The 15,197-nt window shown below is 37.0% G+C and overlaps 1 non-coding gene across 1 annotated transcript; it reads left to right on the plus strand.

The window, feature by feature from the left end:
• The first annotated feature begins 14,850 nt into the window (after nt 1–14,850).
• LOC124502739 (U6 spliceosomal RNA) lies at nt 14,851–14,957 on the plus strand. The gene has a single exon (XR_006960003.1). It is a non-coding gene; the product is annotated as a U6 spliceosomal RNA (small nuclear RNA).
• Nucleotides 14,958–15,197: the final 240 nt, after the last annotated feature.

Consider the following 15,197-nt stretch of genomic DNA (forward strand, 5'->3'; position numbering starts at 1 on the left):
AGCATAGTAAAAAAAGAAAAAGGAAAAGTCAGAAAACAAACACAAAAACATAGGATTTCATGTTAGAAAGACCAGAGCCAAAGTCATTTGTTGTGACTTTGGGAAATTTTTTATGTAATCTCTCTGAGACTCAATTTCCTTCTCTGCCCATGAGGAAAATATCAAGAAATCTTAAAGGCTTACTTTGAGTATTGAATAAAATGAGGTAAAATATTTAAAGAACACAGTATAGTTACAAGCATATAAATGGCACATTATAATAATGTCATTTTTTAAGTATTCCTTCTTTTCAAGATTCTTTAAATTTTACTCCAGCATTATATAAAACATTGGAAACAGTGTCTGCACTATGATGTTTTAGAGATGCCTTTTCTATGGCACAATATATTACAAAAGGTTTCCTCAAACTTTATAGAAATTATTTGCCCCATATGTGCTAGGGACAACTGAAAAGGACAAAGTAATGTCTAATGTGTGCAAATTAATTCATTTAACACAAGACTAAATCTCAAAATATTGGAGAATAAAATTAAAAACCTTTACTACTCAAGTATGAAATACTTGATACAGATACAGGCAGTCATTCATTCATTCACTCATTTCTTTATAATAATTTCACTGAGTTCATACTGAGTCAGGCAATGCTAGGTACTAGTAATCCAAAGGTGGGCTACACAATTTGCCTCCAAATAATTTATGGTTGCTGAGTGAGAGCCACACATTCAAAGAAGCCAGTGGAGTGTTATAGGAACCATGTAGAAAGGTCTAGAGTGGAGAGAGGGAGTACCAAAGATGGTAAGTTATTTTGCCTACAGGAGATGAATGGCAGTCAAAAGAGGTTTTCCAGGAGGTGATGAGCTAAATCTGAAAACATATATGTATTTTCCTAGTGGGTTTTGGCAGTGGGGGTTAAGGAGAGCATTCTAGAGAAAATAGACAATGTAAGCAAAGTCACAAAGGTGTGAAATAGCATGACATCCTTTAGGAAATGCTGTTAAGTTTCACATGATTGGAAGAGGATTTGAAGATAGGTGGTAAGAAATAAGCAATGGCTATAAGAGGGAGAGCCCTATATGTTTTCCTATAAATGAGTCACTAAAAGACAAAATAAAGATCCACGTCTACTTTCTCATTCCACCCAAATCCACCTAAGATATATTTCCAGGAACAGTACTCCAGATTTCAAAAGTATTTTTTAGATGAAATTTAGAAAGTTCTCTAAAAGTACTTAAAAACAATCATACCTACTTCAAAAGATGCTCGAATATGGTGGGAAGATTTCTAAACAGTGGGTTTGAATTTATTCTTGTGACTCCCAGTGCTTTTTCTGGCACTTTTTCTATGATGAACATCTGCTTGAATCATTTTAGTTCTTATGAAATTTTGCTTATCCACAGAGAGAAATACATACTGTTGGTTCAATTCCAACATGTAGTTTCTTCCTGAGATTTTGAAAAAAGAACAAAAAGAAGCTATTAAGTTGATGTGGTACCTAAGAAACTTAAAATATCAATGAAAGGAGATGTTTAGGGTTGAGCATTTGGAAATATTTAGAAATTCCATACACAACGGGAATAATGATGATAGTAGTGATGATGGGGCCCTAATATAATTTCTGAAAACTTTTGTTGGTCATATTTTCCATTGAACAAGAAGCTAATCTTTATAGCTGAGAAAAGAAAACAACAACAAAAACATCAATAAAATAAACTTAAAAAAAAGATATAACTCTGTTTTATCCTTACACGTGAAAAGGTTTGTGAAAGCCTCAATGAAGTACAATGAGTTGAGCTGAATATACTTAGCAGGAGGGCTCAATTACACACGCCAAAAGTTATAAGGGAGACAAGGGAAAGGCAAGGTGATATAAAATGCCATGTTCCACCACTTTGAAGCTCTTCCTTTAGATCCTATATTCCTCTATCAGTGACATACTAAGCCAAGAATCAGAAACATCAATGTTTCTTATTATGAAGGAAAAATCTCCTTGAGAATATTGAGCACCTAGGTAGAGTGGTATCTGAAGTGTACATTATAGGTAGACATATTGCCACTTCAAAAATAAATGGTAGATGTTCATCCATTTATTTATAAAGATTGATGAAGAGTTAACTCAAGATGAACAGATCAACCAATGAAATATACTAAGGAGTCCAGAATCAGATCCATGTATAATTGGAAACTTTATTTATGACAAAGCTACTCTTGCAGATAACTATAGACAAGAAGGGCTTTTAAAATAAATTATGTTGGATAACTGATTATACAAATGAAAAATACTGAAAATGAAATGTTACCTTACATATATAATGTATTAATTATCTGTTCCTGTGCACCAAAGTAGCCCCAAGTGTAGGACTCCAAACAGTAAATAGATATTGATTTCACAGTTAATACAGGTCAGAAATTCAAGAACAGTTTATTTGGTGATTCTGCCTCGGAGTCTCTCATGGGGTTGCAGTCAAATGTTAGCCAAGTGCTACAGTTTTCTGAAAGCATGACTGAAAGGGGAGGATCCACTTCTAAGATGGCTTATCAGTATGGCTGTTGTCAACCAGTCCCTCACTGGCTCTTGGTTGGGGGGTTCTGTTCCGCACTGCATGAACTACCTTATAGGACTGTTTGAGCATTCTCACAACATGGCAGTTGGTGACTCCCATAACTATCATAATTAGTGACATGAAAAAGAGCAAAATGGAAACTTCAAGGCCTTTCATTATCTACGTGCAGAAGTCAAATACCATCATTTCTGTGTATCCTATTTACTACTCAGGTTAGCTTTATTCAATGTGGGAGACACACAACAGTATGAATAGGAGGCAGGGATTATTGGAGACTGTCTTGGAAGCTGGCTGCCGCATACAAAAAACAAATTATAGGTAGATTTGAGAATTCTATACTATTTTTATAAGACAATCTATGAGGGAGGAGCCAAGACGGCAGAACAGCAGGGAAGTTTGTTTCTGTGTCTCACGTCCTTGAAATATAGCCAGATCAACACTAAACCATCCTGCACACCTAGAAAACTGATTGGAGGATCAACACAACAATCTGTACAACCTGAACCACAGAATTCAGCAGGTATGCGGCACGGAGAGGTGAACTTGGGGAGTGAGAAGCCGTGGGAAGGGAGGTGCTTTTGCAGGCGGAGAGAGGACAGAGACGGGGTAGGTGGGAGAATATGGAAAAAGCACCCCTATCCAAAAGCAGCTGGAAAGAAAGTGGAAAATTGGAAACAGCCACAGGAACTAAACTAAAAAGGGAGAAAGGAGAAAGGAGAAAGGAGAAAGGAGAAAGGAGAGGGTTTAAACTCCATTAAGACTGTAAACAAGGGGAGCACAAAAGCTGCAACTCCACAGCTCAATACCTGGCGGTGCTCTGGTGGGAAGGGCGAATCCCCAGGAGCAGAGTGGGGTCCGGGAGGTTCTCGGGCAACACAGGGAAAAGCGGTTCCTCTGCTGGAAGGACATTTGGTAGAGACTTGTGAAGCCACCTGGTCCCAGCAGACCCCAGAAAACGGCCACATTCGCTGGTGCTGGAACAAGGTTGTTAAAGGTGAAGCATGGTGCCAGATGTGTGTTGTGATTTTCCATAATCCCTGAAATGCAGCTGCTGCACTATCTCACAAAATTTTTCTGGGGCAGGCTGGCACTTGGCTGCAGTCTCAGGGCACCGGCAGCAGCAGGGTCCAGCAAGAGTTCTTGGGTGCAGCCAACATTTGGCCATTGCTCATTTGGCCATCACTCAGTGAGACCCTCCTGCAGAGTGGTGGAACAGGTCAAAGCTGCCGTCCTTCAGAAGTAAGGGGCCGGGGAAAACAGCCGCATCTGACACAAAACTCGGGAAAGAGGTAGTGCCTGGGGCCTGGTCACAGTGAAAAAGTGGGAAGTGGAAGAAAGCTGAAGACAGAGCACTGGTGCACGACTGCTGATTGGGGAGAACAGAGTTCCGATACTAGAGACTGGGGAGCTGGGTGATGCCATCTTCACTGCTCCCACACATGCACATACGCACCTATGAGCCCCACAATTCACCCCAGGAGGCTAGCAGCGCCATCTAGTGGAGAACGGAGCGGTTACACTGAGCCCCGCCCAACTGGGTCAACTTCTCTCTTCAAGAACACAAGTCCCACTGCCAGCTTAGTTTATGGACTATAAAGTGCCACATAGACTGACTTCTAGGGGAAAACGAAATAATTTCAGCCCTGCTTCAATCTGTTAGCAGGTCCATCTATTCAATTTTCTTTCTTTTTTTTCTCTTTTTCATTTCTTTTCTAGTTCTTGAATACAGAAAGAGAAAAAATTCATTTTTATTTTCAATTTTTACTAAAAATATTTTTCTTTAAATTTTTTACTATATTTTTTATTTTCATGTAAAATTTTTCAAATTCTATTTTACTTTCATCATTTTATCTACTTCAGTGTATTCACTTTTTCAAATTTTCAAACGATTTCCTTTTTTCTTTTCCTTTCTTCTCTTGTTTCTTTTCTTTTTCTTGAATGCAGAAACTTAATTTTCACTTTAAATTTCTATTAGAAATATTTGTTTTTAATTTTTTACTATACTTTTTGCTTTTATGTAAAATTTTTCAAATTCTATTTTACTTCCATCATTTTATTTTAGTCTACTTCAGAGTATTCACTTTTTCAAATTTTCAATTTCCTTTTTATCTCTTTTTTATATTTTTCATTACTTTTCTTTTTCTTGAATACAGAAAGAGAAAAAAGCTATTTTTATTTTTAATTTTTATGAAAAATATTTTTCTTTAATTTTTGTTCTACTGTATCTTTACTTTTGTGTAAATCTTTTCAAATTCTATTTTACTCCCATCACCTCATTTTAGTCTACTTCAGTGTACTCATTTTTCAAATTCTCAAATTATTTCCTTTTTTTTCCTTTTTACTCCTCCCTTTGATTCTTTAATCTGTCAAACCACTTTCAAAACCTAGACCAAAACTCACCAAGGATCTACCTTCATTTATTCGATTTGTGTGTGTGTGTGTGTGTGTGTGTGTATACTTAATTTTTTTATTTTAATTTTTTTATTTTAATTTTTTTAATTTTAATTTTTTACCTCATTAATTCCTTTTCTCCCTTCAAAATGACAAAATGAAGAAATTCACCCCAAAAGAAAGAGCACGAAGAAACAACAGCCAGGGATTTAACCAACACACATACAAGCAAGATGTCTGAAACAGAATTTAGAATCAGGATAAGAGCACCAGCTGGAGTCAAAAATAGATTAGAATCCCTTTCTGCGAGATAAAAGAAGTGAAAAATAGCCAGAATGAAATTAAAAATGTTATAACTGAGCTGCAATCATGGATGGATGCAGTGGTGGCAAGGATAGACGAGGCAGAACAGAGAAAAAGAGATACAGAGGACAAACTTATAGAGAATAATGAAGCAGAAAAAAAGAGGGAGACTAAGGCAAAAGAGCGTGATTTAAGAATTAGAGAAATCAGTGACTCATTAAAAAGGAACATGAGAAGCATAGGGGTCCCAGAAGAGGAAGAGAGAAAAAGGGGTAGAAGGTTTATGTGAGCATATCATAGCCGAAAACTTTCCTAACCTGGGGAAAGACACAGACATCAAAATCCAGGAAGCACAGAGGACTCCCATTAGATTCAACAAAAACCAACCATCAGGAAGGCATATTATAGTCAAATTCACAAAATACTCAGGCAAGGAGAGAATCATGAAAGCAGCAAGGGAAAAAAAGCCCCTAATGTACAAGGGAAGACAGATCAGGTTTGCAGCAGACCTATCCACAGAAACTTGGCAGGCCAGAAAGAAGTGACAGGATATATTCAATGTGCTGAATCAGAAAACCATACAGCCAAGAATTCTTTATCCAGCCAGGCTGTCATTCAAAATAGAAGGAGAGATTAAAAGTTTCCCAGACAAACAAAAATTAAAGGAGTTTGTGACCACTAAACCAGCCCTGCAATTTTAAGAGGCACTCTCTGAGGTGAGAAAAGACAAAAAAAAAAAAAAAAGACCAAAAGCAACAAAGGACCAGAGAACACCACCAGAAACTCCAACTCTCAAGAATCAAAATAGCAATAAATTCTTATCTTTCAGTACTCACTCTAAACGTAAATGGACTCAATGCTCAACAAAAAACATAGGGTAACAGAATAGATAAGAAAACAAGATCCATCTTTTTGCTGTTTACAAGAGACCCACTTTAGACCTAAAGTCACCTTCAGATTGAAAGTAAGGGGATGGAGAACCATTTATCATGCTAATGGTCAACGAAAGAAAGCCAGGGTAGCCATACTTATATCAGACAAACTAGACTTTAAAATAAAGACTGTATCAAGAGATGCAGAAGGGCATTATATCATAATCAAGGGGTCTATCCCCCAAGACCTAACAACTGTAAACATTTTATGCGCCAAATGTGGAACACCCAAATATATAAAGCAATTAATAACATACATAAAGAAACTCATCGATAATAATACCATAATAGTAGGAGACTTCAACACCCCACTCACAGCAATCAACAGATCATTTAATCAAAAAATCAACAAGGAAACAATGACTCTGAATGACACACTGGACCTGATGGACTTAACAGATATGTTTAGAACATTTCATCCTAAAGCAGCAGAATATACATTCTTCCCCAGTGTACATGGAACGTTCTCCAGAATAGACTATATACTGGGACACAAATCAGCCCTAAGTAAGTACAAAAAGATTGAGAGCATACTGTGCATATTTTCAGACCACAATGCTATGAAACTCGAAATCAACCACAAGAAAAAAATTGGAAAGGTAACAAATACTTGGAGACTGAAGAACATGCTACTAAAGAATGAATGGGCTAAGCAAGCAGTTAAAGAGGAAATTAAAAAGTATATGGAAGTCAATGAAAATGATAACACCACAACTCAAAACTTCTGGGATGTAGCAAAGGCAGTCATAAGAGGAAAGTATATAGCAATCCAGGCCTTCCTAAAGAAGGAAGAAAGATCACAGATACACAGCCTAACCTTTAGTCTTAAGGAGCTGGAAAAAGAACAGCAAATAAAACGCAAAACCAGCAGAAGACAGGAAATAACAAAGATTAGAGCAGAAATTAATGCTATTGAAACCAAAAAAAGACATTAGAACGGATCAATGAAACCAGAAGCTGGTTCTCTGAAAGAATTAACAAAATGAATAAACCAGTAGCCAGTTTGATCAAAAAGAAAAAGGAAAGGACCCAAATAAATAAAAGCAAGAATGAAGGAGGAGAGATCACAACCAACACAGCAGAAATAAAAACAATAATAAGAAAATATTATGAGCAATTATATGCTAATAAATTGGGCAATCTGGAAGAAATGGACAAATTCCTAGAAACGTATACACTACTGAAACTGAAACAGGAGGAAATAGAAGATTTGAACAGACCCATAACTGGTAGGAAATCAAATTAGTAATAAAAAATCTTACAAAAAACAAGATCCAGGGCCAGATGCCTTTCCAGAGTAATTCTACCAAACATTTAAGGAAGAGTTAACACCTATTCTGTTGAAACTGTTCCAAAAAATAGAAATGAAAGCAAAACTTCCAAACTCTTTCTATGAAGCCAGCATTACCTTGATTCCAAAACCAGACAGAGACCCCACTAAAACTATAGACCAACTTCCCTGATGAACATAGATGCAAAAATCCTCAACAAGATATTAGCCAACTGGATCCAACAATACATTAAAAAAAATTACTCACCACAACCCAGTGGGATTCATACATGGGATGCAGGGCTGGTTCAATATCCACAAAACAATCACATCAATAAAAGAAAGGACAAGAACCATATGATCCTCTCAATAGATGCAGAGAAAGCATTTGACAAAATGCAGCATCCTTTCTTGATAAAAACCCTCAAGAAAGTAGGGATAGAAGGAGCACAGCTCGAGATATAAAAGCCATATATGAAAGACCCAACGCTAATATCATCCTCAATGGGGAAAAACTGAGAGGTTTCCCCCTAAGGTCAGGAAAAACACAGGGATGTCTACTCATGCCACTGTTATTCCACATAGTATTGGAGTTCTCAGCCTCTGTAATCAGACAACACAAAGAAATAAAAGGCATCCAAATCGGCCAGGAGGAGGTCAAACTTTCACTCTTCACAGATGACATGACTCTCTATATGGAAAACCCAAAAGATTCCACACACACACACACACACACACACACAAAAACTGCTAGAACTGATTCATGAATTCAGCAAAGTTGCAGGATATAAAATTAGTGCAGAGAAATCGGTTGCATTCCTACACACCAACAATGAAGCGACAGAAAGAGAAATCAAGGAATCAATCCCATTTACAGTTGCAGGAAACACAATAAAATACCTAGGAATAAATCTAACCAAAGGGGTGAAAAATCTATACACTGAAAACTACAGAAAGCTTATGAAAGAAATTGAAGAGGACACAAAAAATGGAAAAAGATTCCATGCTCCTGGATAGGAAGAACAAATATTGTTAAAATGTCAATATTACCCAAAGCAATCTACATATTCAATGCAATCCCTATCAAAATAACACCAGCATTCTTCACAGAGCTAGAACAAATAATCCTAAAATTGTATGGAACTGGAAAAGACCCGAATAGCCAAAGCAATCTTGAAAAAGAAAACCAAAGCAGGAAGCATCACAATCCCAGACTTGAAGCTACACTACAAAGCTATAATCATCATGACAGTATGGTACTGGCACAAGAACAGACTCTCAGATCAAGGCAACATAACAGAGAACCCAGAAATGGACCCAGAAACATATGGCCAACTAATCTGATTAAAGCAGGGAAGAATATCCAATGGAATAAAGGCAGTCTCTTCAGCAAGTGGTGATGGGAAAACTGGACAGTGACATGCAGAAAAATGAACCTGGACCACTTTCTTACACCATACACAAAAATAAACTCAAAATGGATGAAAGACCTAAATGTAAGACAGGAAGCCATCAACATTCTCGAGAAGAAAGCAGACAAAAACCTCTTTGATCTTGGCCATAGCAACTTCTTACTCAACACATCTCTGGAGGCAAGGGAAACAAAAGCAAAAATGAACTACTGGGACCTCATCAAAATAAAAACTTCTGCACAGTGAAGGGAACAATCAGCAAAATTAAAAGGCAACTGACAGAATGGGAGAAGATCTTTGCAAATGACATTATCAGATAAAGGGTTAGTATCCAAAACCTATAAAGAACTTATCCAACTCAACCCCCAAAAAACAAATGATCCAGTGAAGAAATGGGCAAAAGACATGAATAGACACTTCTCCCAAGAAGACATCTGGATGGCCAACCGACACATGAAAAAATGCTCAACGTCACTCATCATCAGGGAAATATAAATCAAAACCACAATGAGATATCACCTTACACCGGTCAGAATGGCTAACATTAACAACTGAGGCAACAACAGATGTTGGCGAGGATGCAGAGAAAGAGGATCTCTTTTACATTGTTGGTGGGAATGCAAGCTGGTGCAGCCACTCTGGAAAACTCCATTTTATGGAGGTTCCTCAAAAAATTAAAAACAGAACTACCCTATGACTCAGCAATTGCACTACTAGGCATTTATCCAAGGGATACAGGTGTGCTGTTTCGAAGGGGCACATGCACCCCAATGTTTATAACAGCACTATCAACAATAGGCCAAGTATGGAAAGAGCCCAAATGTCCATCGATGGATGAATGGGTAAAGAAGGATGTTGTATATATATATAGAATGGAGTATTACTCGGCAATGAAAAAGAATGAAATCTTACCATTTGCAACTACGTGGATGGAACTGGAGGGTGTTATGCTAAGTGAAATTAGTCAGTCAGAGAAAGACAAAAATCATATCAATTCACTCATATGAGGACTTTAAGAGACAAAACATATGAATATAAGGGAAGGGAAGCAAAAATAATATAAAAACAGGGAGGGGGAAAAACAAAAGAGACTCATAAATATGGACACCAAACTGAGGGTTACTGGAGGGATTGTGGGAGAAGGGATGGGCTAAATGGGTAAGGGGCACTAAGGAATCTACTCCTGAAATCATTGTTGCACTATATGCTAACTAATTTGGATGTAAATTTTAAAAAATAAAAAATAAAATTAAAAAAACTAAGACAATCTATGAAAATATATTTATGATCTCAAAGCAAAAATTTCTCAAACAAGAAAAAAATACTTAAATAACAGAAGACAGGATTGATTAATTCAATTACATTAAAAATAAGACTTCTGGGATCACGTGGATGGCTCAGATGGTGAAGCATCCAACTCTTGATTTGGCTCAGGTCATGATCTCACAGTTCGTGAGATTGAACCTCACATCAAGATCTGTGCTGGCAGCATGGAGCCTGCTTGGGATTCTCTGTCTCTCTTCTCTCTCTGCCCCTCGCCCACTTGCACGCACTCCCTGTCTCTTAAAATAAATAAATAAACTTTAAAAAATACTTCTATTTATCAAAAGACAGCATATAGAAAGTGAAAACAATGACAAATAGAATATATCATAACAAATGTAATTAAAACATTAATATGTAGAATATATAAAGAACAGTAAACCAATACTAAGAAGATAAACAACCCAGGGGTGCCTGATTGGCTCAGTCCGTTAAGCGTCTGACTCTTGATTTCAGCTCCGGTCATGATCTTATGGTTTGTGAGTTTGAATCCTGTGCTGACAGTGCGGATCCTGCTTGGGATTGTCTCTCCCTTTCTCTCTCTGCCCACACCCCCCCCCCAAGAATAACTAAATAAATTTATAAAAAAAAAGGTAAACAATCCAAAATAAAAATGAACAAAAATATTTGAGCAAGCTCCTCACTGAAGAAAGAATGCTTTATGAACATAAAAATATGGTCAACTTCATCAATAAGAAAGATTGTGCAAATTATAGCCAAAGTGCGATGCAATCCATTTGATCGCACATCCATTTGATTTGCAAAAACTAAAAAATCTGACAAAATCAACTCACTATGATGTGGAGCTATGAAAACGCTTACACATGGCTAGCAGATGTTTAAAGGGCATGGCCGGTTTGGATAACAATTTGACCTTATGTAGTATAACTGAGGATATGCATACTCAATGACTCAGCAATTCTTCTGCGGAAAATAGTATATATCCACCAAACAACATGTGCAGGTAGCTTTGTAGAATCACTGTGATAGCAAAAAACTGGAAACAACTCAAATGGCCAACAGTAGAGTGGATAAATAAATTATAGGATATTTATACTACTATACAGCTGTGGGAGGTTGTGTGATAAGCTGAAGGGAGTTTAACAAAAAAGAGAGACACTATATCATATTAAAATGCCCATCAGTAAGGAGGGGAAGGTTGATAGTAAAAAGAGACAAGTGGAACCTTCCATTTCTTCATTCATGATGAGGGAGGTAAGAATGGGTGTGTATTTATTTCGAAGATATTTATTGTGTACCTACTATCTGCCAGGCCCTGTTGTTGATACAAGGGATACAGGTAGATTTGAAAATCAGGTGATGGGAATTTGATGGATGTCTCGGTAAAGACTTCCATTTCTTTCTGAGGTGGGTGGTAAAGTCATCTCATGAGAGTCGGGGAAAAGCCTGGGGCTTGATGTGTGAGGAGAATGAAGAGTTCCAACTATGTGGTTAACAGGAAAGCAAGATAACAAAGGGAGCAGTCAGGTTAGGCAATGTTGAGACTCCAGTTAAGGTTATTGAATTTAAAGGCAGAATTTCTAGTTGTTTCATTTTCTGCAGTAATACTCGATGACGATACATTGTTCTAGGGTTTTTTACTGGCAGGTTGTGACAAAGATATACCAGGGTAGAAGAACTTACAACACTGGTAAGAGGTTATTGAAAATGACAGAGTATGGGTACCAGTGAGTTTGATTGTTAAGTAAAATTCCGAAGCAGAGTTTACCATTTAAGTGTATCCAGGAATCCAGTAATACTATTACACATGTATCTGATGAGGAATACTGGGATTTAAAACCACAAGTACCCCGAAGTTAACGCTCAGCTGGAAAGAAACTCATCAATGAGAGACAGGTGGTGGAAAGGGTCCTGCAGATATATTCTGCCCCCTTCCATCCTCTGGCTGTTTGGAGATGCAAAAAGTCCATGTGACACTTAAGTTGTGTTTCCTTATAAAACTACAGCCAGGTCAGTAATGCACCGCCTCATCTTTTCCTTTCTTCATCTCCCCGCTTCATTTTCCTTTTTACCTTCTTCTTGTTCCCCTGGAATTTGACTTCTTGATAAAAAAGCATGGAAGCGTTCTTTATTGTTGCTCTGTTTTTAAGAGTACTCAGGGAAAGACAAAATGAAATTTTTTTTCTTCTGAATTTGGAGGTCTTTTTAGCAATTCAGGAAGGGGAAGGGGAGGGCAGGGAAGAGATGAGACAGAAATGAGAAGATGAGAAAGGAGCCAAACAGATAGTATGAGGCTGGGTTCTATTTGCAGTGAGGTAGCAGTGAAAAATCCCCGACAGTGGATGGGATGCCTGAAGGATTTTTTAATAACTAGGATGCCTATTATTAGATGTAAGATGCTGATCTTCCTTCAATGTGAAGTCTCCCCAACCCTCTCTTCCCCCCAAATTTAGTAAATTATATCACACACGGATATGTTTTATTAGTTTTCTTATTTTGTGGCACTATAACAAAAGACTGAGTTTCATATCTGGGTTAACACGACCTGTAACAAGAAATATTGCCAGATGGAAAGGTTAGCCATCAGCTAAGCTAATTCAAAGGGCAAAAAGTTGGAAGCCAGAAAGACCAAGAAAATGCTAGACCTTGGTAATTTTTAGAAAACTGAAGAAAAGTTTTATACTGACATAGGCATGGAATGGAATGATGGAAGAAATCTGATTCAGACAGTAGGGGGACTGGGGATCCCACACATCACCTGGGCTGCATATAAAACTCGTACTTTGTCAAGCAGTGTTCCTTGTCAGAGGCTACTACTGCAATGATACTGATTTTTATTTTTTCAGATAAGCAAAAAACAAATGAATAAATGCAGAAGTCTTTTTTAGGAAAGAGGATACATTTATTTCTTTAATCAAGAAGGATTTACGAGGCTATATATTGATGTTAGAATTGAATTACTGTTGATGCCACTTCCAGATACGAGCTTTTGTTACTGTGACTGTCAATAGCTGGGAACTACCATTTGAGAGACAATTGATTCAGTTCCGTGCAGCTGTATTAAGCATGCCATAAACTGTTTACAAAAATCTTTGTTTTCAAAAGTTTGTGGTTGGAGGTGTCTGTGCTAATCTATTATAGGTAGTGTGACTATTCTAAATAGGGCAAAAAAGTTACCATGTCTACTAAAAAGACTATACTGTAAATGTTGGAAGTTATTTCTTCTCGTTCTGGTACATATTTATACTTCCTAATTTATTAAACAAGTGATCCTTTTCTAGAATACAATCACATGCATTTGATATGTATAGAAAAAAATGACAAAAATCTTGCTAAGATCTTTCGTAAGTCATGCATGTCAGTGAGTTCACACATACCTGACATTTCCTAAATCAAAGTGACAGTTGAAGCTGCCTGTCATTTTTAGCAGAATTCAAAATAACTCATATAAAAATGAATTATGAGCAAGGCAGTAGGACTACACATATTGCTCTCACAAATAATTTGTGTGAAAGAAGTATATCTCATTTTTTTATCTTTGGATTGAGAAAATATTTCTTAGTGACACTGCAGTGACCTAAGGTCATAGACCCCTGCAAATCAAATCAAATGTCAGTTTAAGTTGCTATATTCATCTAGAAATGTATGTGATTTAGCAATGTGATTTACTTCTATCAGTAGGTAAAAAAAACAAAAAAAAAACAAAAAAAAAACCAACATCTTTTCATTTTTCACTCAGAGTGTAATGGTAGCACTTCACTTTTTAAAAAACACCTTTTGTAAAGTGCTATCTGATAAGATAGGAACCCTATAATTTCCTTTAATGTTATTTAGCAAGGAAACAGTTTGGTGAGGTGGGAAGGGACATAGGACCTGGAATAAGATGCTCTTGGTTTTGAATACCATGCACTAACTTGATATGTGAGCTTATATTTCCATATTTGAGTTTCCTCATTTTTTAAATGCAGACACTAAGAGTAGCTACTGCAAAGTATTATTGTAGCAAGTCAATGTTATATTGATCAGCATTTTGGCTGGAACATAGAAGAACATATCTATTATTATTATCATTATTATCAACTTTCAAAGAATATTAAATGTAGTGATCAAAAGTCATACTTCTAATATGATTTTTTCTTTTTTTTTTTTAACGTTTATTTATTTTTGAGACAGAGAGAGACAGAGCATGAACAGGGGAGTGGAAGAGAGAGGGAGACACAGAATCTGAAACAGGCTCCAGGCTCTGAGCTGTCAGCACAGACAGAGCCCGACACGGGGCTTGAACTCATGGACCGTGAGATCATGACCTGAGCCAAAGTCGGACGCTTAACCGACCAAGCCACCCAGGCGCCCCTAATATGATTTTTTCAAACTGCGTATTCTCCCACCTTACAATCCCTGAATCCTTCCAATCCTTACACTGTATCTTCTCCTCCCTTCCCAAAAATCTTTGGGCTGTATTATTAATATATTAAATCACATCCTGAAAATCAATTTTTTATGATATGAATATCTGAGGGCCCATACACAAGTCCCTTGTTTTTCTAAAACGTATGTTTTTATCCGGTATGTATACATGAAGCTTTGTTTAATCCTGAAACTTGCTGGCCCTGATGATAAAAAGAATGCCATTAAATTCTTTGTATATTAACTCTTGAAACTAAATATACTTTTCAACACCTAAATATGACACAACAGTGCTTGCTTTGGCAGCACATATACTAAGGTTGGGGAGATACAGAGAAGATTAGCATGTCCCCTGTGCAAGGATGACACTCGGGTTCGTGAAGCGTTCCATATTTTTGATATTAGCCAACTGGATCCAACAATACATTAAACAAATTATTCACCACAACTAAGTGGCATTCATATCTGGGATGCAGGGCTTGTTCAATATCCACAAAACAATCACATCAATAAAAGAAAGGACAAGAACCATATGATCCTCTCAATAGATGCAGAGAAAGCATTTGACAAAATGCAGCATCCTTTCTTGATAAAAACCCTCAAGAAAGTAGGGATAAAAGGAGCATACCTCGAGATC

The sequence above is a fragment of the Lynx rufus genome, unplaced genomic scaffold (genome assembly GCF_022079265.1).
Source record: "Lynx rufus isolate CCGP_SWC_20201006 ecotype Redwood Valley unplaced genomic scaffold, mLynRuf1.p SCAF_7, whole genome shotgun sequence".
In the NCBI taxonomy this organism is placed as follows: Eukaryota; Metazoa; Chordata; class Mammalia; order Carnivora; family Felidae; genus Lynx; species Lynx rufus.